General features: G+C 36.4%; 1 protein-coding gene across 1 annotated transcript in view; it reads left to right on the forward strand.

The window, feature by feature from the left end:
• Positions 1-11409: 11409 nt before the first annotated feature.
• LOC131159966 (uncharacterized) overlaps positions 11410-21837 on the forward strand; it is a 63421-nt gene continuing 52993 nt past the window's right edge. Inside the window, exons 1-3 of the mRNA XM_058115221.1 lie at positions 11410-11662; positions 16341-16514; positions 17668-17793. The gene's annotated coding sequence lies outside the window, so the exon portion shown is untranslated. The remainder of the gene's footprint in view (positions 11663-16340; positions 16515-17667; positions 17794-21837) is intronic.

Below are 21837 nucleotides of genomic sequence, written 5' to 3' on the forward strand. Positions count from 1 at the left end.
AATATACGTATATATATATATATATATATATATATATACAGGAGAAAAGAATATCAAAACAAAGGGGAAATGGTTACAGTTTGTTGAATAAATAGAAAAAGGAGTAACAAAAATATACGATAATAACATATTACACAAGAATAGATTCCTGCACACTAACTGTTTGTGCAAATGCCTCAGCTGGGTTATATAGCTTAATAGAGATAGACAGACGCAATAGTTATGATAAGATCAAGCACCTAAATCTATCAAAAACCCCAACCTCTTATGTCTTTAACCATGATAGGAGGGTTATTCAAACCCTTGCCTCTCCCTTATAGAGTTAAAGGGAATAAACTAAAGGGCTTGTGGTAGAGTGGTCTTATTTTCATTTTCTTTTTGAAGAAAAAGAAAATTTTACTTTTAATTAGACCCTTTATTTTAGAAAGGCATAGAAATTTATGATTTATTAATCTAGTTATAAATTAGTTATAGCAATGGAATGCGCCTAAAATAATTGATACACACACACACAGTTTTTTCCCATTTTATAATTAAGAAGAAATAAAATATAAAATAATACTCTAATTGGGAAATTTTTTCCCAAACTAATGCTCACGTAATCTCGCAACTTCATGCTGCGAGATTTAAAAGCGAAACCAATGAGGAGCTAACGCGTGGCAGCATGCAGAGAAAATCTCGCAGCTTCATGCTGCGAGATTTAAAAGCGACGCCAATGAGGAGTTGACGCGTGGCAGCGTGCAGAGAAAATCTCGCAACTTCACACTGCGAGATTTAAAGAGACAGACAAACATGGTGGTGACACGTGACGGTGGAAAAATCTCGTAGGTTAGTCCTGCGAGATTTGCGCTATTACCCTTCTTTGCAAATTTAAATTTAAATAATAAACATTCCCTTTTATTAAATTTAATCATAACTTTCCCTTAAAAATATAATTTAAACTTAAATTTTAAATTTTAAATTGTAAATATATAATTGAAAAAAAAATTTACATAAAATAAATTATTGATTATAAATAATGGGAAAATCTCGCAGGTTAGTCCTGCGAGATTTGCGGTTCTATTTACTCCCTTCTTTGCAAATTTAAATTTAAATAATAAACATTTCCTTTTAATAAATTTAATCATAACTTTCCCTTAAAAATATAATTTAAACTTAAATTTTAATTTTTAAATTGTAAATATATAATTTTTAAAAAAAATTTACATAAAAGACATTATTGATTATAAATAAGTATTTTGTCATAAAAATTTGGATAAAATCCAAAAAAATATTTCAAAATATGATTCTAACCCCTGAATTTACAAAAAATACTACAAAATTTCGTATAATTGAATTATTGACGAAATGAATATTTTGTTAGTTGACTATTAAATGCATGTGGAATAATAAAATTTGTCCTTAATAAAATGATATTTTAAAACTCGTGGATTAGAGACCGAAAAAAAATTTCGAATTGAATGCTTTGATGCTTTGTGCCAACTAATTCTTTAAGTATGACAAAAATAATTTGTATTATTTCAAAATTATCTAAAAATATAATTAGAAGAAATAAATTTTTCAATAAGTTATAAAAATGCCTAATAATTATAATGCTGCAAAATGTTTATTGGATGTAATATTTAAAATTAACAATTAAACATTTTGCAAGACAAAGTTAAATTTATTATTTAAATTTAAATTTAAATTTGTAAAAAGGGAAAGTTATAATTAAATTTAAATTATAACTTTAAAAAATTAAATTTTAATTAAATTTTATCTAAAGAAATAAATAACAAAAAAAAAAAAAAAGTTTTAAGTAAGATTGAAGCTCTGTAGAGCACATGCAAAATTAATGGGAAATAGATAATGAAATTTGATCCGTGAGTATCGTGAGTTGACAAAAGCTAATCGTGTAAGGAGTGTGACTATTTCTAACACAAGCTTAATCAACTCGAAAACAAGTATGAAGAACTAGTTAGCAGCATTAAGACTCTAATTTACATATGTAATTATAAATATTATATTACATGCATATAGTCTCTCTAAGGAGTGTATGAAAGATAATAGCAGCATCAATACCTCTTCGTACGTCTTAATTTTTTTGTTTTTACTCTTTTTTATTATATTTTGACTATCCGCATACTAAACCAATTATTTTGACCCATCGTTTTGGTGTTTGAAAGTAGGATTTGGGTCAAATTGGATTATTGTTAGAATGCTTTTTTGTCTTAGTCACCCATTCATATTAAAATAATTAAATTTTAAAAAAATTGAGTCTAATTAAAAAACAAAAATAATAATTATCTCTACAATTCCTTTGACAAAAGGCATGTCTATTGCTAAATTAAAATATATAAAATATTCAAAACACAGAATATATAGTTCAATTTGCCAGGTTGCGCTTCAAGTTAATAATAAGCTGCACTGTGAGAAAGGAGGAAGAAGGCAGGGATATTTCATGAGAACGAGATTTATTATTATTTTCTTTCTAGTTCAAAAATTGGACCTCTCTCGCCTTGACGCATGTGTGTAAAAATGAAAGTACAATATTATTTATATAAAATTAAAAGATAATAAAAAAAATGTAACATTATTTGCGTGTGGAAACAAATATTTTTAATTTTTCAAAGAATTGTAAAAATATCAAATTCATTTTTTATGTTCTAAATTTGTATAAAAAATTTTAAATATATTTTTATTTTATATATTTTTAATTTATTACTCGAATACGTTCATTAAAATATTATTTTCATGAATGTAGAGAAAACCATACTAAACTTTTTGTAATTATTCAAATTTAAATTCAAATGCAAAATTAACGATTCTTACATGTTGTAACTACATGCAGTTTGAACTTTAAATTTGGATAGTTAATTAAAGTACAAGTTTAGAGAAATCATGAAATAAACTTTAATTAAGGATATACATACTCTCAAAATTAATATATCACTTAATCAATAATATTTTGTTATTAAAATTAATATACGTAATTAATTAATATACTTTAAGACAAATTGACTAGGAGTTTAATCGAGAAACATATATTAAGTGCTCCCTAAAATTTTCGGTGCATGTAGTATATGGCGGTGAGGGGAGGTTAACGTGTAAATGTTTAGAGTGCTGAAACATGTTTGCATCTGACGACGCACGTAAATGCATGCAGACATACAAATTTGAGCAATACGAATTTTGCAGTAAAAGACAATTCAATTTAAGGAATTAATTTAACTAGACATGCAAATTTAGACGATACGAATTATGTGTCATTTTTTAGATTTGGCAGTATTGAATTCTTTAGAGATACGAATTATTAAATGATATATACAAAAGAATAAAAAAAATAATCAATTATATACAAATGAAATCAAAACAATCAATTATATACATACAAATAAAATGCAATTAAAGCAATGCTAAACTACTCCGTGCCGCAGCAAGGTCGTCTCCGGGGTCGTGGTGGCTGCCGTCTGCGTCTACCCTCTCCTTGCTCCTCAGCACCATCAGGTGTCCTGACCCGTCGTGTTGGATGTGAATCCTCTCCCCCACGAGGTGCTACATCATCATCATCAGCCATGCGGAGCGCACGCGGTGAGAAATGATACGATGTCTCGGGATGAGAACGAGGCGGCCTAGGGGGTGCATCGACCTCCACCCCATCGAAAAGATCGTCCAATAAAAATGACATGGATGGGGTAGCAGCATAGTCGGATGGGGCATCAGTCGGTATGCTCGATAGTCCGGCAATATGAGCTGCAGTGGAAGGCGCATAAGGCGCTGACGGGCCGAACAAGTACTCGGCCTGTACGACTAGTGGGGAGGACATGGGAGTCCCTGGACGACTAGAGGAGGCATGTCATCCTCCTCGTACTGGAGTTGGTCGACCTCCTCATTCTGGGATCCGTTGACCGTCCTCGTGGACGAGGTCCAGTGCAGTACTCATCAATCGGTGGATCGCAAGATCCGACGAGATCTGGTCTGCCTCAATGACTATGTCAGCCTGTAGGATATGAACATATTTTATTAATGCATTGAAATCGGAACGTATATATAATAAAATGAGTTGTGGCATTAATCTTCTTACGAGGCTCAAATATACAGCTGCGGTCTTATCGACGAAGCGGCGTGTGATAGACCTATACCAAGTGAAGTATGGGTCATCTAGACACATCGGACTGTGCTCCGCCACTCCTCGTACGATGTAGTCTCGCTGATGCTCTTATGCAGTGACGAATATTGAGTGCGTACTCGACCAGTCTGTGACCCCTCGACCGCGCCCATCCATGCCGTGGAGATCGTTCCCAATAATATCTACCCCCGAAGTCATAAATGGGGCGAGAATAACCTGTCGAAACCCGAACTATCGCATGACTCGATCGGGGAGATACCACTCAATAATATGAAAGCATATGAGTGGCACTCGCGCTACCCACAGGTCCCTCCCGTCTGCATAAGCAGGCGGCATGTCGGCTAAAATCTCATCCGTGTAGGGCATCCATATAAACTACAGTTAGACAAAACAAAAAGTTAAGCGGACTATACACAATTGAAAGAAAGAAAGAAATACTTTCATGTGCTATACTTTAACTGATTTATACCTCATGCTCCTGGTGCATGTCCAACTCGAACCTGTACCAGGGCAATGTATGAAACGCAACCATCGATGCCCTCAAGTCATCCCTCCATCTATATAAGATGAAATGTAAGTTCCCAAATGCAAGACTACTACATATTACGAATTAGTATTCGTAATAGTTATTGAGTGAATGAGAAGGGATAGATAAAATTTATACTAACCGATATGCAAGTGGGAGAGGATCAACCGGATGACCGTCTTGACCCCTCTCAATCTGCAGGAAACCTCGCCGCGTAGGCGCGAATGAAGGAAATCTCTCCCAAGCCCAAACTGGGAGTAAGCGAAGGGGGCCCGCAATCTGTGTCTTCGAGTGGTGCACGGCGCGACACATCTCCCTGTACAACCACGCCAAAGTGGCGGACCCCCAACTGTACGAGTGACACGCTCCGAAGTCCTCAAGAAGTGGAAGGAACATAAGATGCGCATAACTGCCAGAAACATTCGAGAACATCACCTCACAAATCAAACGCAACAAGTGGGCTCGTGCGTGGCATGCTATCATCTGAACATCTGCATGTGCCAGGAGCTCACGAAACGCATCCCCCTCAAGGAACCGCATACGGATGCGTGCACCAACCAACTCGCTGTCAGGCGGAACGACGCCTAAAAAACACTCGCACATAGTATGCAGGGCGAGTCGACCCTGATGGTCTGTAGGTCCCTCCACTGGTCCGGTAATGCGACCAGTGATAGCTCGCCCATCAATCGGCAACCCGAACAAAACAGCTACGTCCTGTAATGTAACGGTGGCCTCGCCATGAGGTAGGTGGAACGTGTGCGTCTCGGGTCTCCATCGCTCCACCAATGATGTGACAAGATGCCAATCAAGCTGGATATGAGCAATCCGATAAATGCCATAAAACCCCGCATCACGTATCAGCTGGACAATGCGGGGGTCTATCTCTAACCAACGCTCGGCAAACTGCGTGTCCCCTCGGCAGCACAAGGGCTCCGTATGCCTATCAGCCCACACTCGACTGGCCCTGTGATGATCGCCCATCGTCAAGACGCTCGGATCGGACGGCCCTGGATCAATCTTGGAAATGCATCGTTGCATCAGAATAGGTATATACAAAAAAAAAAAAAACGGTGTGAAATAGTTTAAAACTGCATACGACATCAACGGGACGGTCCCGCTGCATCGCCCGAGTGGGTCCTTCTCGGACACCTTGTGCGATTATGCCCTTCTTGATGACATATACTGCACGTGCTCCTTTTCCTACCTTCCCTAGCCTCCATCTCATTATGTATACGGGAGCTCCTTGGACGACCTTTATGTCGAGCATATGCTGGATTTGCCTGTATAGTCGGCAACGACGATGCTGGCCAGTACGCCTCGTGCATAATCGGCTGAAAATCCATCGCATATGTCGCATAATGTTCGGCGGTGCTCCAACAAGGCTCAACGTACTGCATGACGTTGAGTCGTGTCTCCGCACATGCAGCGAGAAGGTGGGAGCATGGAAAATGTAAGGCTTGCCACTTCCCACACGAGCAGCCGTGCAAATCCTGAATGCGCAGCGTTTGCACGTTGTTTCCTTTATGAGGTCCCAACTGCACAGTCGTGATGCTAAAAGTACCTCTAGACTGGTTGAACGTCATCACGTGATGTTCGGTCGCCTTCAACTTCCTTCTTTCCATCGCAAGCAATATATAAGGAGTTAATGCATTTCCTCCCGATATTGCATTACGAGCAGCCTCACGTCGACTATTGAAATAATGTGCAACGCAATAAAATGTCAGTTGCACAAGGGCAGTGATTGGGAGGCTACGAGCGCCCTTAAGGACAGCGTTGAAACATTCGATGAGGTTTGTCATCATGTTCCCATACCTTGTGCCCCCATCGTGGCACTGAGTCCACATATGAGGAGCGACTTGATCAAAGAACGTCTTCGCGGGTTCCCCACCCTCATCGAAGATCTTCTCCATCCACATGTTAAACTTTCGGACCTGATGCTCCCTTCCAGCGTGCTCAGGCATTCGGTTCAGATTGACAATGTGCACTTTCGTGCTGAAGTTGCTTACAACGTGTCGAAGGCAGAATCGGTGGTGCGCACACGGTGGCTGCCAATCGGGATTGTGAGACACTGCAGCGATGATCCCTGGATGCCTATCTGATATAAGGCAAATGTCGTCCCTATCGGTAATGGAACGAAGACAACACAGAAACCAATTTCATGTGTCCAAACTTTCCTCTTGCACAGTAGCGAATGCAAGGGGAAATATTTGCCTATTTGCATCCGGGCATGTCGCAATAAGGAGTTTTCCCTTGTACTTACCGTACAAGTGTGTCCCATCTATATATCACAGGAGGACAGTGGGGAAAACCCTGAATAGATGCTGTGAACGCCCAAAAGACTGATACAAATGTTACGGTCTGATCGCTGCCTGGTATAGGGTTCCACCTCCACTTGACGACAGTACCAGGATTATAAGTGCACATTGTTTCCATCCACCTAGGCAACGTCTGATAAGACTTCTCCTAATCGCCGAATACTTGGGCAATTGCCTTCTGTTTTCCTAACCAAATTTTCTTATATGAGATGGAATAGCCAAAACGACGATCTATGAATTCTTTCAATGTAGCGATTGAGGTCGATGCATCACCCCTTATCATATTCACAATCTCACTAGCAATAAGGGACGACGTGATTTGGCTATGGTCTTGCGAGAGGAGTTCATTCAAGCATGTGTGCGGACCACCCTATTGAGTGATTTCGAAGAATCGATGTTTCTGACGATACATTGCACGCAGTCTCCAACTGCAATCAGAGTTCTTACACCTAACAACCCATAATAGTGGGGTCGACTGCAGGACGTGGAAGTCATGGTGCTTTCGAGCGTGGTATATTCGCACAGTAGCTATCAATTGATCTTTCGACCCGAATAGCATCCCTTGACTCAGTTCTGATGATTCATCCCAACGAGTTACCCATATAGGAAGCTCGTCACCATGGGACAAATCTGCAGCATCTACGTCAATTACACCATACATAGGAGGTTCGACCATGAAATCTGCCGTATACGTGCCATCGTTCAATTGACGGGGGGGTGGGTCGACATCATCGGGGGACTCGTTCGTCCCTTCACCAATTTCCTCCTCGTACGTGTCATCTTGTAAATGAACATCGTTCGTGATGTTCATCCCCACGTCCAGCGCATTGTTCGCTAGTGCGAACAACAATCCTGGTTGTTCTGCTGAAACATCTTCGCAAACACCATGATAATTCGTATGAATAGTAGTTCCTTCGTACGTCTGCGCCTCGAATGACGATCATGGACATTCTTTTATATCCGCAACAGGCATCCCACCAACATCTGCATCTTCTTCCTCCGCTTCAACCACGTGCTTAATAGACGTTCCCGGCTGCCTATGTGCGGCGACACCCATCTGAGGAATGAGTTCGACATACAGTTGCACAGTCAAATATGTCGTCCCTACGCAGTGTGCATCCAACACCATGCGCAAACCGTAATCACTAGTTACGGGAACAACCTCATAGAAGATTGTATCATGATGCCCTTTAATCGGGTATCTTGCGATTAACCGCAATACATATTGATTTGGATCAATTTGCAAATACTTGTATATCTTCGTATGCAATTTAGTTAATTTACACCTATGACCAATTTTAATAGGTTGGACTGGCGGAATACTATAACTAACACCGGTTTGGCCGGTTATAATGTTACCCCCCATGTACAACAATACCAGAACCGGAATACTGCTTGAACTTCCTGCCATCTAGATTGACGCCCGGTAAATATAAAAGACCTACGCAAAATAATAATTTTATATATAAGTCGTATGCTAAGTGAATAGTGAACAAAAATTATTTTCAATACGTTCATGTGCATGCAATATTCTCTAAATGTTTCACTTGTTAGTTTGAAAATATTCTTGCATGCAATTCTGACTTCTCTACGAAAAGTTGTATCGAAATTTGGGCAGCATGCCAAGTGTAATTTGATCATTTACCCATTTTTACAATGACCCTTAAACGTTTGCAGACAATATAATAATATAGTTGAAGCATGCGAGAACCTATGATATCTACCAACATGCAATTCACATCACTGCATCAGCCATGCAGGAGGCATTTAAATTCGCACTTAGAAAACAAATACTTTTAGGTATAACATATAATATCTTTGAAATTTTTTTGTAAGCAAGCCTTCAATTATTGCGTGTGTCACAAATATTTATTTAATATTTCATACAAATTAATTAACATTTTATATTTATATTATATAATAAAATTAATTATATATATATATATATGTATGTATATACATATCTCAAATATAGATTCAAAAACTCCAAAACATCATGTGTCATCGAGTGTATACTAAATAATTAACTTTTAATTCCTTCAACTTATATGCATGCGACTATCATATTCACATTGCTTCCAAACATTAATAAAAAATTATTTTTAATATATCATTTATCTCTAATGAACTCATCTTGTCACTAATTTAGAAAGTTATTTTTTATACATAAGAAAGAAAATGAGATTCATTTTTCTAATTTTTTCTTAAACAAAATTTGGGAGGAGTGAGAATCCACACATCAGTTATGATTCAAGTTCAAGTTATGTTGAATTTTATCTAAATTGTAACAAATTTATATATAAAGTTTCAAATTTGTGTCATCAAATACAATATAATTTACAAATTTTGATAAGTCAATATAGAGAAGTGATGCGAAAAGCTTGATGAAGATGACACTACAATGATACATATAAATAATTATCTCCCAAAGGCAACTAGTTAACCACATACCTTTTGTCATTTATATAGTTTGTATTATCAAATTCCAAACACAAACAAATCATAGTCATGTGTAGTAGATCGGATTGTACTCTAACAAAAAAATTTGTATGATTTTGGCATGGAGCACACTCAATATGAGTATATAAGACTACTGTTGAACAAGTTAAATTAACTTAAATATAACCTTTTAACTTTATTATTAAGCATTTATAGATCAACAAACTACAACTTATTTGTTACTATAAGATAATTATACAATAGCAAATTTTATAATACTTTTGAAATCCCGAGGAAGATCAATGAAATTTTTAAAAATTTTAAAAAATCTTCACTGAAGTGCAAATGACTTGATTTCAATATATAGTTTTTGGATTCCAAATTTGGAGGGCTTCTCATTGGGATGTAAAAATTATATTTTGGAAGATTGAAATTAAATTAGAGAAGTAGTAAGAAGATAGTCAATGATATTTTGAATTGTTTTGACCAAAATTTTAACCATAAAATTACGTATCCATATGTATATTCATAGTGGTTCATAGTAAATTAAATTCAAGTTAAGTTCAGCAAGTTTAAATTCAGTTCTAATTATTTTGTACATGATGATGTTACTCGTTTGATTACGAACCACATGTAAAAATGGATGGATCATACTACATTCAAAGAGTTGTTATTTTGTATATTATTACCATAAAAAAGAACTATGGTATTGAGAAGGGGGGGTTAAAGAAAAGGGGAAGCACTTGAATTATTGAATATGATTATTAATAAGTTTGTAGAATGATCATACTTTAAAAGAAAAAAAAAAAGGTTTTTAAAATTGATCAAGATAACCAAACTATATTATAATATTCTTCAATGGAACCACACATCCGAGGGTAGTATTGTCGCCCTTGTTACGAATTAGGAAGGACTTGTAATACCCATTAGAAATGGCATTGTGCATTCCAAAATAACCTTATCAAAGTGAGTTAAGACCCACAAACAACACAAAAAATACAAACAAACAAATGTCCTAAACACTATTTCTTCTGTGATATTAATGAATATGTAAATTTAAAATATTGAAGATAAAATTTGAAGCATTAATATTTGATCAATATACTTTTTTTTTATTTCAAATATTCAGATTATATTATTAAAAATTTACATGATTATGCGGAGTATATACAAATACTATTAAAGACATAAACGTTAATGAAATTATTAATTAAAAAAACTAACATTCCTCTAGATGCAGCAACGAACCCAAATAGTCGGAATGCGGCGTGTGATATCAAACCAACTCAAAACATAAATAATTATCTCATGTAAATCTCAGTAAGTTAAATAAAATATTCACATTTTTTTCTAAATATTAAATAACATACCCCATCTTCGGCCCTTAAATAGCCTCGCCTCGCCTTCGCCCGAGCCCAAACGGTCACCTGCACCTCGAACGATCACCTGCCAATGCAACGGTCCTCTGCAAGCTCGAAGGTCTGCAACTTTTCTCCCTTTCTCCTTTGCAGTATTGTGTTTTGTGAAGCCTCGGGGAGGAATTCAGCAGACGAAGCAAATCTCGCAGAACCATCCTGCGAGATTTACCACGTGTCACCACGCGGATGGATGTCAGGCGCAAATCTCGCAGCTTCGTCCTGCGAGATTTTCGCCACGCGTCACGACTAGATCGATGCCTCGTAATCTCGCAGCCACGCGTCGCCTCTCCGTTCGATGGCTTCTTAAATCTCGCATCTTGGAGCTGCGAGATTTCTTCAAGCGTTGCCACGCGTCACCTGCCCCCTGTTTCTCTCTTTGCCACGCGCCGAAGGCAGAGTGGCCATCAGTTTAAATCTCGCAGCATGAAGCTGTGAGATTACGTAAGCATTATTTTGGAAAAAAATTTCCCAATCAAAGTATTATTTTATATTTTATTTCTTCTTAATTATAAAACGGGAAAAAACTCCACACACACACACACACACACACATATATATATATATAAAATAAATAATTGATAAAAAAGAAAATGAATACTGAATTTAACCCTTTCCCTCTTAAGCCAGATTCCAGAACACACCCGCGCGTCCAGCCAAATTCCCTTTCCCTCTTCTATTGCAGCCCTAATCTGCCGCCGAGAAGCCTTGCGGCACAAGAGCCTTGTGCCCTGCTGTTTGTGAACTGAATCTGTCGCCGTGAAGCCAAGAAGCCCGAAAATCCTTCTGCACGAGAAGCCTTGCGCCCTTGCTGCTGTGAAGCTGTTCATGAATCTGCTGTCGTGAAGCCCTTTCAGCCGTGAGTTTCCCTCCCCCCCCCCCCCCCCCTTTCGTGACAGTAGCATTTTGCAATTCATAGCCACATTCATTTATATCAATCTCTCTCTCTCTCTCTCTCTCTCTCTCTCTCTCTCTCTCTTTCTCACACACACACACACACACGCAATATACCAAGACTGATGTCGCACTAGAAGGGTTGTGCATTCTGTGCAGGATGACCAAAAAGAGCAAGGTCAGTGTTGTTTTTTGTTTCTTACTCATGATGATAATACTTCTAATGTGCTTGGATGATCCAATTTAAAGTTAGTATTTTACTAAACTGAATGATATTTGGTATGTTAGGACTTCAGATTTTTAGTTCATTCAGTTTATTACTCAGTCTAGTCCAAATATATGGCAAATAAAGCCACATGACATAATTGCCAAGAAATTTGAATTATTAATGAAGTACCTAAGAATCAGAAAGCATAATACAGAGCCTTGCTCTCTTGCCATACAAAATTTTTCTTTAAATGAAAATTGTTGTATTTGTGTGGCTCTTATACTTTATGGAGTATATAGATAAAAGGAAGAAAAACATATATGAAGTCTTTTGGTGATGAGCAGCAGAGACTCATTGACGAGTGGACCCTGCTCATCGATGAGTGGACCCTTCTCGTCGACGTGTGGATCCTTCTCGTCGACGAGTGCTCACAGGCTGCAAGAAAGAATTTAAATTTTGAATTGGAACGTTCGGTTGGGTATTTGGAGGGAAGCCTCCGAGGGGTTGATAAATATGTCTTTCTGGGCATATTAAAAGTGTGAGAGATCATTGTATCTTTGTATTGTGTAACTTTCATTTTTATAGTGAAACCTTTGCCGGATTGCTCCTGTGAATGTAGTCATTGCCGAATCACATATATTTGTGTGTTGATTCTTGTTGTTTTCACCTATTATGAGTGTTTGAATTATACTTTAGTGCTTCATTGCTTGCTGCGTTCATAATTTCCGCACAAAATTGTAGTGAAATAAATTTGAAAACTTGCTCTAATTGACTTGGAACTATCCAAGGCTTACCTCCACATTGTGATTTTTTTCAGCATTGTTTTTTCAGCTTGATAGCTGCTGCCTAGTTTCTATTTCAAACCAATCTTACCAATTTAGCAACAGCTGAAATCTCTTGCTGGGTAATTCTTATGAAATGCTGCTCTCCTAATTTGATATTCTTGTATTTCAGTCACTGATAAAGTCTGTGAAGGTAGAAGGAATTAGAAACACCCAGTAATTTGTTGAAATTCATAAGTCATAAATTCATATTGTGGCAGTGTAGTTCTTACACCACAAAGCAGCAAGTCTCATGGCTCTAGCATGTGGATTAGATCACCCATTTTAAGCCTACTGTTTGGATTTGGATTAACACACTGAAGAGCAATTGAGGGAATTTGAGTTTCTTCAGGGAAGGCAGTCCACACAACTTGGAAGCATATGCTGGTGCTACATAACTAGAAAACCAAGCAATTCATGTTATAAAAGGAATCCAAGGGAAAAAATTGAAACAGCCGAAGACATGCTTGAAACAGCCGAAGACATGCTTCACAACAGAACATTTTAAAAAATGAGTAACTTTTTTTTTTTTGGAAACTCCATCTCTCTCTCAACTAGGGATGTACCGCTATGCAGAGCCCCCACAAGATGACTCATTTTAATTTGTTGTGTATAATCTTACAACATATTACGCAATAATACGCTTTTAAAAAATGAGTAATCAAGTGTTTTTTATTTTTATGTTGAAAATCTTCCCTCTAGTGGGAGTGTGAACCTTTATGTGTCCACACAGAGGCAACTCATTGTAATACTTTCAGGATGCATGCTCTGCCTCTGCTCTTATGCTTTTTGACTGGTCTTACTTGTGGATTAGGTCTTCAATTTTGGACGCCCTCAATCATCTTGCACAACATGCATGGTCTGCCTTTAAACTAGCATTATAAAAAAAACATGATTAGAGACAAGAATATCCTGAGTTTAAAGCCATTGTAAGCATCGCAAGCTTGAGCATAAAACTGAAGCCTCTTCAGTGTAGCAAGCTATGGCAAAACACAGCAACCTCCAACCTATCTTTAACCAACTGAACTGAATATATCTCATATTACCATCGCAAAGTACACCAGATAAAAATCTTCAATGTTCACATTAGATAATGCTTAAAATGTGCAACTATTAGAGATGTACCATGAAAATTTTAGAATCTTTGTGCTGGCTCCATTGTAATACTTTCAGGATGCATGCTTTGCCTCTAGCCCTTGTGCTTTTTGACTAGTCTTACTTGTGGGTCAGGTCTTCAATTTTGGACACCCTCAATCACCTAGCACAACATGCATGGTCTGCCTCAAACAAGGTTCTTTCACAAGATGGACCTCTATCACAATGTGCATCATTGCAATTCATGATGCCTCCACAAACTGATCGAGGTAGATACTGTTTGCCTTAGAATATGTGTGTACCTACTGTGGACCTTGAGTGTATGCATCTTATAGGAAATGCAAAACTTATGTTGGGATTAACTACGTGATATTTGGGATTATAATTGTTGTTACGGATAGACTAGGGTAAGGTTAAGACTATGCAAATGGATGATGTTTGAAAAACTAATGCTTTACAGGAAGATGTGTATGGTGAACTAGGATATCTAAGGCTAGGTTGCTTGATGAAGTTTTCATTTATTTATGCTTTGCTTTAAGTGGTTAACTAGAGGTGTTTGTGTTGTTGGAAACATATGCTTGCATTTTTAATGTAGATTTCCTTTTTCTTTCCTTCGTTTTCCTTCTTATTCTACTTGTCTTATTTTTATTTCTATATTTTCATTCTGCTTTTCTACAGGTCATACCTTATGATGAGCTAATGGTTTAGTATGAACTTCTTAGAATCAATGATGGATTGGATGGAGATTGTGACTTAAGAGTTGGACATGACTTTTTTGTTTTGGTTTATGAATGTACTAGACAAATATGTTTGGATTTGGGACTTGTCTATTTATGCATTTCGTTTTTGAAAGTATTGTTTTGCAAGACAATTCTATAATTGTTTGAATTTTATAGTGAGTGGTCAGTATTTGATTATAATCAATTTTGATAAAAATCATTTGCTTGTGGATCTTTATTTTAAATAGTTGGCGACAATTATGTTTACTATTTTCAGGTTTAAATGTTATGTTCTGGTGGTAAAAAATTATATATAATTGGGCTTTTAATAGGTGGTTAAGTTTTAGTGGCAATTATAATTGCCCTAAAACATATTGTACATATATTTAGCGGAGATTTAAATTTGATGGTAAAAGGTTTATACACAAGCTTGCAAAGTCTTTTTAGTAACAAATATAATTGTCGCTATTAATTGCCTTTAATGTCCATATTTGTTGCGGTGATTGACATGACCTTTACTGGCAATGTTTGTAATCGCCACTAGAACTTTTGCAAATGCCAACTCTCGCAGCAATTGCGCATTCGCCAGTGAAAAAAAAATAGCGACCAATATAATTGCTGCGAAATGGTGAAAATAACCACTGCGAAAAGCGTTTTCTGTAGTAGTAATGCCTCATTTATTAGATTAATTATTGAGATTGTTAATACCAGAGGAATCCATAGGTGTGCTTGATACATATGAGTGAGTATCAACTTGATCCAAAAGTTTAAGTCAATGGGCCTTGGGCCCAAACATAAGCACTTATCATCTACTCACTTTTTTTCAATGTGGGACAAACTTACAAGTAGAATTATCAACAATCTCTTCCTCACTTGTGAGTTTCAATGCTCTCCCTTGAACGGAAGTGTTCCCACCTGTGAGTTCCAACTGATCCCCCTCGAACGGAAGTCATTTTCTCCCTCATGGACTAATTCGCTAACAGTTTGCTCTAGTGGGTCTTACCACTGCGTCTTGTGTGTCTCAGATTGTATTCTATGTGGGCCTCCAAAGTAATCCCTACCTCCTATGTTTTGATCATATTTGTATCAATTTTTATAGTCTAGATGATCTTTGTTGACCTTGGTCACACACTCCCTTACCCAGACTTATGAGTCGTCAGCTCTGATACCACATTTTAATACTGGAGGAGTTTATAGGTGTACTTGATACATATGGGTGAGCATCAACTTGATCAAAAAGTTTAAGCCTTTTGGGTTTTGGATTCAATCATGTATATAATCACCCTTCATCTACTCACTTTTTTTAATGTGGGACAAATTCACAAGTGAAATTATCAACAGAGATATTTATAACTTTTTTTAAAGAGGTAAAGAAAAGAGATTTATAAAAGCACCGAAAGACTTTTGCATTATGAGATATATAATTAATATCAATTAAAAAAATAATAAGTAAAAATTTCAAAGTCCCAAGAGTTTTTATATAAAATATTCATCCATCAATTATAAGATATCACTAATAATTTATATTTATGAAAAAATATTGTTAGTCGTAGATGTTATGTGAGTTTAATTGTATTATTTTGATGAAAACAAGCCATTAGTGGTTTTAGGTGAACTTGTCTTTGCATAATACGTTATACTAAGTCAAACTCAAGTGCAAATATTAAGTAAATTAGTAATAGGTTAGACATCATCAAAAAGGGAGATAAATGTTACCCTTGTTGGCTGCATTATCATGGTATTATGTGTTTTGATGATATTAACCTATATATAGTTTTTTGTTGTTTTTCATCTTTGCAGATCATGTTTAGTACAAGTTCAATGACAATTACATAAAGTACTAAGATCAAAGGCAAAGATCGGATCGAGTTGACGTTTAAATAGGAAGATCAAATGAACACGTACTCGGAAAGGATTCAAGCACATCCAAGGAAACTTAATGTTGTATAATATATAATGGGGTGTGTGTTTGAGGTAGTTTATGTTGTAACTCTTACGTTTTGTTTCTTGCATGATTTTTGAGTAAGAGTTAAACAATTGCATGTATACTATAACACATTAGTTTATAAGATTTCACTTAAGTCAACAAACTCACATACATAGTTTTCAAAGTTAACTCAAAGAGTTTGTCAAAAGAATCCTAAACTTAAATATATTTTTCAAAGGGACAAGTTTTCATTATCTTGGTTTTATAAACATTTTCATACTTAGTGCCGGTTGTGTCAAAATGAGCTTTATGTCCTAAGCAATTCAAGAAAGTCAAGTATATTTTCATAAAGGACATACTAAGCATATAAGATATCGAAGCGAATTTTCAAATGTGTTTTTATTAACAAGATATCTTATATTTAATAGAAAACTCATTTGAAGAAGTATTAAACTATATTAGACTTAATATATTTCATATACTTTTATCTAAGAATGTTTTAATTATTTAAAAGGCTTTTTGGTTGGATTTAAAATCTAAGTTATGCACCTATCAAATTTTCTGAACACGCTTCATTTTTTTTGGGTATAACTTTTGCTAGAAAAGTACAAAAAAGGACGATCTTGGTGTTTCTGGAAAGTTGAGAAAAAATCTCACAACTTTCATGTTGATGACTTTTTCTAATTCAAGGCACTCGTCGACAAGAATATGAGATTCATTGATAAGTGACTAGTTGACACAAGTCGACGAGTGCATGGCACTAGTCGACGAGGCCAACGGGCAGAATGACACTAACGGGCAAAAACAACTAGTTTTGTTTGGGAATTGCTCCTAGTAATCCAATAAAGGCTAGTTGGGTATTTTGGCTATAAATACAAGCTATTACTCTTGTTTAGTCATGATTTTAATGATTTATACAAGCTTATAGTGAAAAATATCCTTAATTCCAAAACCTAACACATTGCATCTTAGTTCATATTCACATGTGCTCATCTCTCTTGTTCTCCAAATCTTGTTTGATATAATTCTTGAGAGAGAAGTGTGAGGTTTGCTTTGTATTTAATATTTGCTCATTGAAAGAGCATTCTCATTATAATCATCTATTTCGTGTAAGGTTCTTTGTGAACCATTGTGAGGGTTCTTGGTGAATAGCTTGGTAAAGGCTCTTTGTGAAAAATAAAAATTTGTTCCCAAGTGTAGGGTTGTGTATCCTGAGTTGTAAGACTTGCTCCACCGGGGAAGGAACGTTGATAGTGTATTGTGGAATCCTTGACCTGGTGCTAAGGCGTGAACGTAAGCTTAGAGCCAAACTACATAAAAATCCTGGTATTGATTTTCTCTCCCTACTCTTTATTTTATTGTCTTGTGCATGATTTATATTTTGTATATTGTGATATAATTGCTTGTCATCTTGCCAAGAGATTTTATTTTGTTGAAATATTTAATATACGCAAAAAGAGTCCATCACCTCCCCTCTAACTCTACATTGTATATCCGCTGCGGGGTACACGTATATACTCCCGGGCTATGACGATTAACAAGTGCTATCAGAGCTAGACGCTTGCATTTAACGGTGTAAAATCCAAAGCGTAAAGATCAAATGGAGTGTTTGGCGAGTGCCTCCTCTCAAGGACAATCTGTGACAAGACCGCCATTGTTTAGCAATTCAAACTAGCCAGCTTGGAAAAACCGAATGACTACCTTCATCAAAACACACGATTTCAAGATATGATGGGTCATCTCAGAGGGAGATTATGAATTCAAAAATGCCAAAAGTGAACCAAAACAACCTAAGGAGTTGTCGGAAACCGAACTAAGGCTAGTTGAGCTTAACTTTCAAACCAAAAACTTTCTTTATTGTGCTTTAAATAATGATGAATACAATCGTGTTTGTGGTTGTGATACTGGTAAAGAAATATGAGAAAAACTTGAAGTCACATATGAAGGCACTTAACAAGTTAAGAAGTCCAAAATTTACATATTAGTCAATGAGTATGAAATGTTTAAAATGGACGAGGGAGAATCCATCACATCCATGTTCACTCGGTTCACTCACATCACAAGTAAACTAAAAGCACTCGGTAGAACTTAGACTATGGAGGATAATGTTCAAAAAGTTCTCTGATCTTTACCCGAGTCATGGCATGCAAAATCCACCGCCATTGAGGAGGCAAAGGATTTAACCAAAGTCACACTTGATGAGCTTATTGGGTCACTTATGACTTATGAACTTAAGAAAAATACGACTTTAGATCCTAAAAAGCTTAGGAAGGATAAATGCATTGCTTTTATATCATCTAGTCCAAATTGTAAAGGAGTTCTTGAAAACGATGAAGATAGTAAGGATGATATGAAATCACTAGTAAGAGACTTGAGGAAATCCCTTGTAGATAAACAACACTTTAGGAATAAAGAAATAAGCAAAAATGAGAAAAAAAAAAAAAAAAGGCACATCATTGCTTCATGGCCAACGAACATGAAGAAAAAGGAACAAGTTCGGAAGATGATGATGATACTCCTTCTTATGATGAAATAGCAGAAACTTGTGCTAAATTGTAGGATGAATTAGTCTTAGCAAAAAGAAGAAACAAAAATGTTGAGAAAGAGCTTGCTATGGTTAAACTAAGGGAGTCCTCATTGAAAGAAGAAAATGAAACTTTAGAAGTCAAAATCAAAGGTTTGGAATATAAATTGTCAAAATGGAAAGGAAAAGAATCTTGCCTTTATTCTACCTTAAAAGAGGAAAATATTTCTCTTAAAAAGAAAAATGAGGAGTTTTTAAAAAAGACTCAAAAAAACCATGGATCTTTTCAAGTTGAGATGAAAATTTTGAAAAATCAAAATGTTTTGAAGGAAAATGTTATCTTGAAAAAGAAAAATGAAAATCATGGTATAGCCACAAGAGGGAAATAAAACTCTAAAAAGTCTTTGCGAACTAAGAAAAATGATTCTTACAAAAATAATTTTAAAACCTCTTATAAATCATATCATTATGCCTTAACAAGAAAAAATAATGTGTTGATGCGCAACGATTTTGATCTTCGGATCAACAAAATAAATCACAAAAAAAATATTCACAAAAAAATGGAGACGAGAGATTTTACATGGTTCGGCAAGGTTGCCTACGTCCATGGAGCATGCACTTGGAGAAAAATCCACTATGAAATGATGGCAGTACAAGATCTGATCAGTCTCTCATCGATCTCAGATCCCCTGTGCACCCCTTCACCTTCAATCCGTTGAAGAAAAGTTCTTCCTAGAGAGAATCCCTCTCTAGCTCTCCTTGCACAAGAGGACAAGTAATCCCAATATTTTCTCGTGGCTTACAAACATATATATGACACCACACAACCGTTGGATTTAGAGATGATCCAACGGCTGTGATAAAAGCCACAATAAATAAATAAAAATAAACATATTTTTTAACAATCTCCACCTTGGCTTTTAATCGCAGCCAAGCACAACATTTCATTCCCATGCTCTTGGATGCTTTGTCAACAATCAACAAGAGACTACATTAACTAAATCCAAACATCGCTTGAACTTAGGTAATGTAGCAGGCTTCGTGAGCATATCTGTAGCATTTCCATCTGTGTGGATCTTCAATAATTGGAACTTACCACTTTCAACCCAACCTCTAATTGCATGGTACCGCACGTCAATATGCTTTGTGCGAGAGTGGGAGACCTGATTCCTTGCCAAGTGGATCGCACTCTGACTATCACAGAATACATGTAACCTATCCTGCACAACACCAAGTTCTTGAATCAGTCTAGTTAGCCACAAAGCCTCCTTACCTGCCTCTGTCAAAGTTATGTATTCAACTTCTGTAGTAGACAAAGTTATACTAGGTTGTAACATAGCTGACTTACTCTAAAAATGAGCAGCTCGGAAGCTATCCCAAGTATAGGAGTTTAGTCGTGTAATAATTAGCCCAAGGACCAAATTGTCTCCTCAGGGAATGCAGTTTAATTCCAAATTTTGCATAATCCCAAAAGCAAATAAGAAAAAAAAAGTTTACTGAACACAGTTCAGTTTCAGTTTCCTAGGATTTTTGAGATTTGTGCAACGAAACTTGAAAAATGTGTGAAATCTAAATAAGAAACAAGTAACAGTAGTTAAATCCTATATTAAATATTCATACTGGAAAAGAAATCCTGCGTTTAAACTTCCAAATAAAGACAAAAAAAACTGATACTCTACTACTTGACTAAAGCATTCAATCCAAAAAAAACTCAATCAAACACTAACTCAGATAAAAATCAACCTAGTCAATAGTTTAAACAAAGACTAAACCAAACCAAACAATCCACTCAAGAAAAAATGAACTTAAGAATTAGAAAGAGCAAATCGAGCTTGACAATGAAACACAACTCAACCTGAAACTCATTCCAAAGATAATAAAAACTTGAACTTTAATAATAACCAAATAAAAATTTAAAATTCTAGGATTTTAACACAACTCAAATAAGCAAGATTAACTAAAAAAAAAAAAACTATATAAAAGAAATGAGAGAGTGAGAGAGAGGGAAAAAAAAAAAAAAAACAAACCCAACGATGGCAAAAAAAACTGAACTTAATAATATAAATTACCCAACAAATTTCTAAAATCCAACAAACTTTAATTGAAATAAAACTAAAATTAATTATGTCAAAAGCTTAAACAGGTATTTAAAACAAGAGAGAGAGAGAGAGAGAGAGAGAGAGAGAGAGAGAGAGAGAGAGAGAGAGGAATTGGAGCTGCTCTCGGGTTGCTCCCATGCAGTAGGCATAACACAATAGTAGCAGGCACAGGCATAGGCACAACACAATAGCTGTCGAGTTGCTCCCCCTTCCCTGCACACAGCAGCAGCACCAGGTTGCAGATGAGAGAAGCAACAACAGCAATGGCTCGTAGAGTAGCACGCAGTAGCAAGAGGAGACAGTAGGAGCAGCAGATGAAAGGAGATAGAGCTGAGAGGGAGAGAGCTAAGACTGAGGGAGAGGAGAGGAAGAAACCGAGAGAAAAAGAGAGAAGCCGAGATTTGGGAGAATGAGAGAAGAGATAACATAAGAAGAGAAAAAGAGAGAGAAAAGAAGAGAAGGAGCCTCACCTATGCATGACACCCCCTGCTGCCTCCTGCAAAAGCTACTCTAAAAAATAAAAACAAGACCCCCAAAACCCTAAGCAAGCCTTCCCCCTTTTTATTCCTTCCAGCCGGCTACCCCTTCACAAGATTTGGGCCTTACGTGCATGGTCGAGTCAAATTAGACCCAACAAAAACCTTTTTTTTCTTATGTTCCAGCACACACATAGGGTAGCCCACTCATGTCTTCACCTCCAAGCCCAGCCACTCACGCACACACACTCACGGATGCGCGATCTCTTTT

Source organism: Malania oleifera, chromosome 7, assembly GCF_029873635.1.
Source record: "Malania oleifera isolate guangnan ecotype guangnan chromosome 7, ASM2987363v1, whole genome shotgun sequence".
NCBI lineage: Eukaryota > Viridiplantae > Streptophyta > Magnoliopsida > Santalales > Ximeniaceae > Malania > Malania oleifera.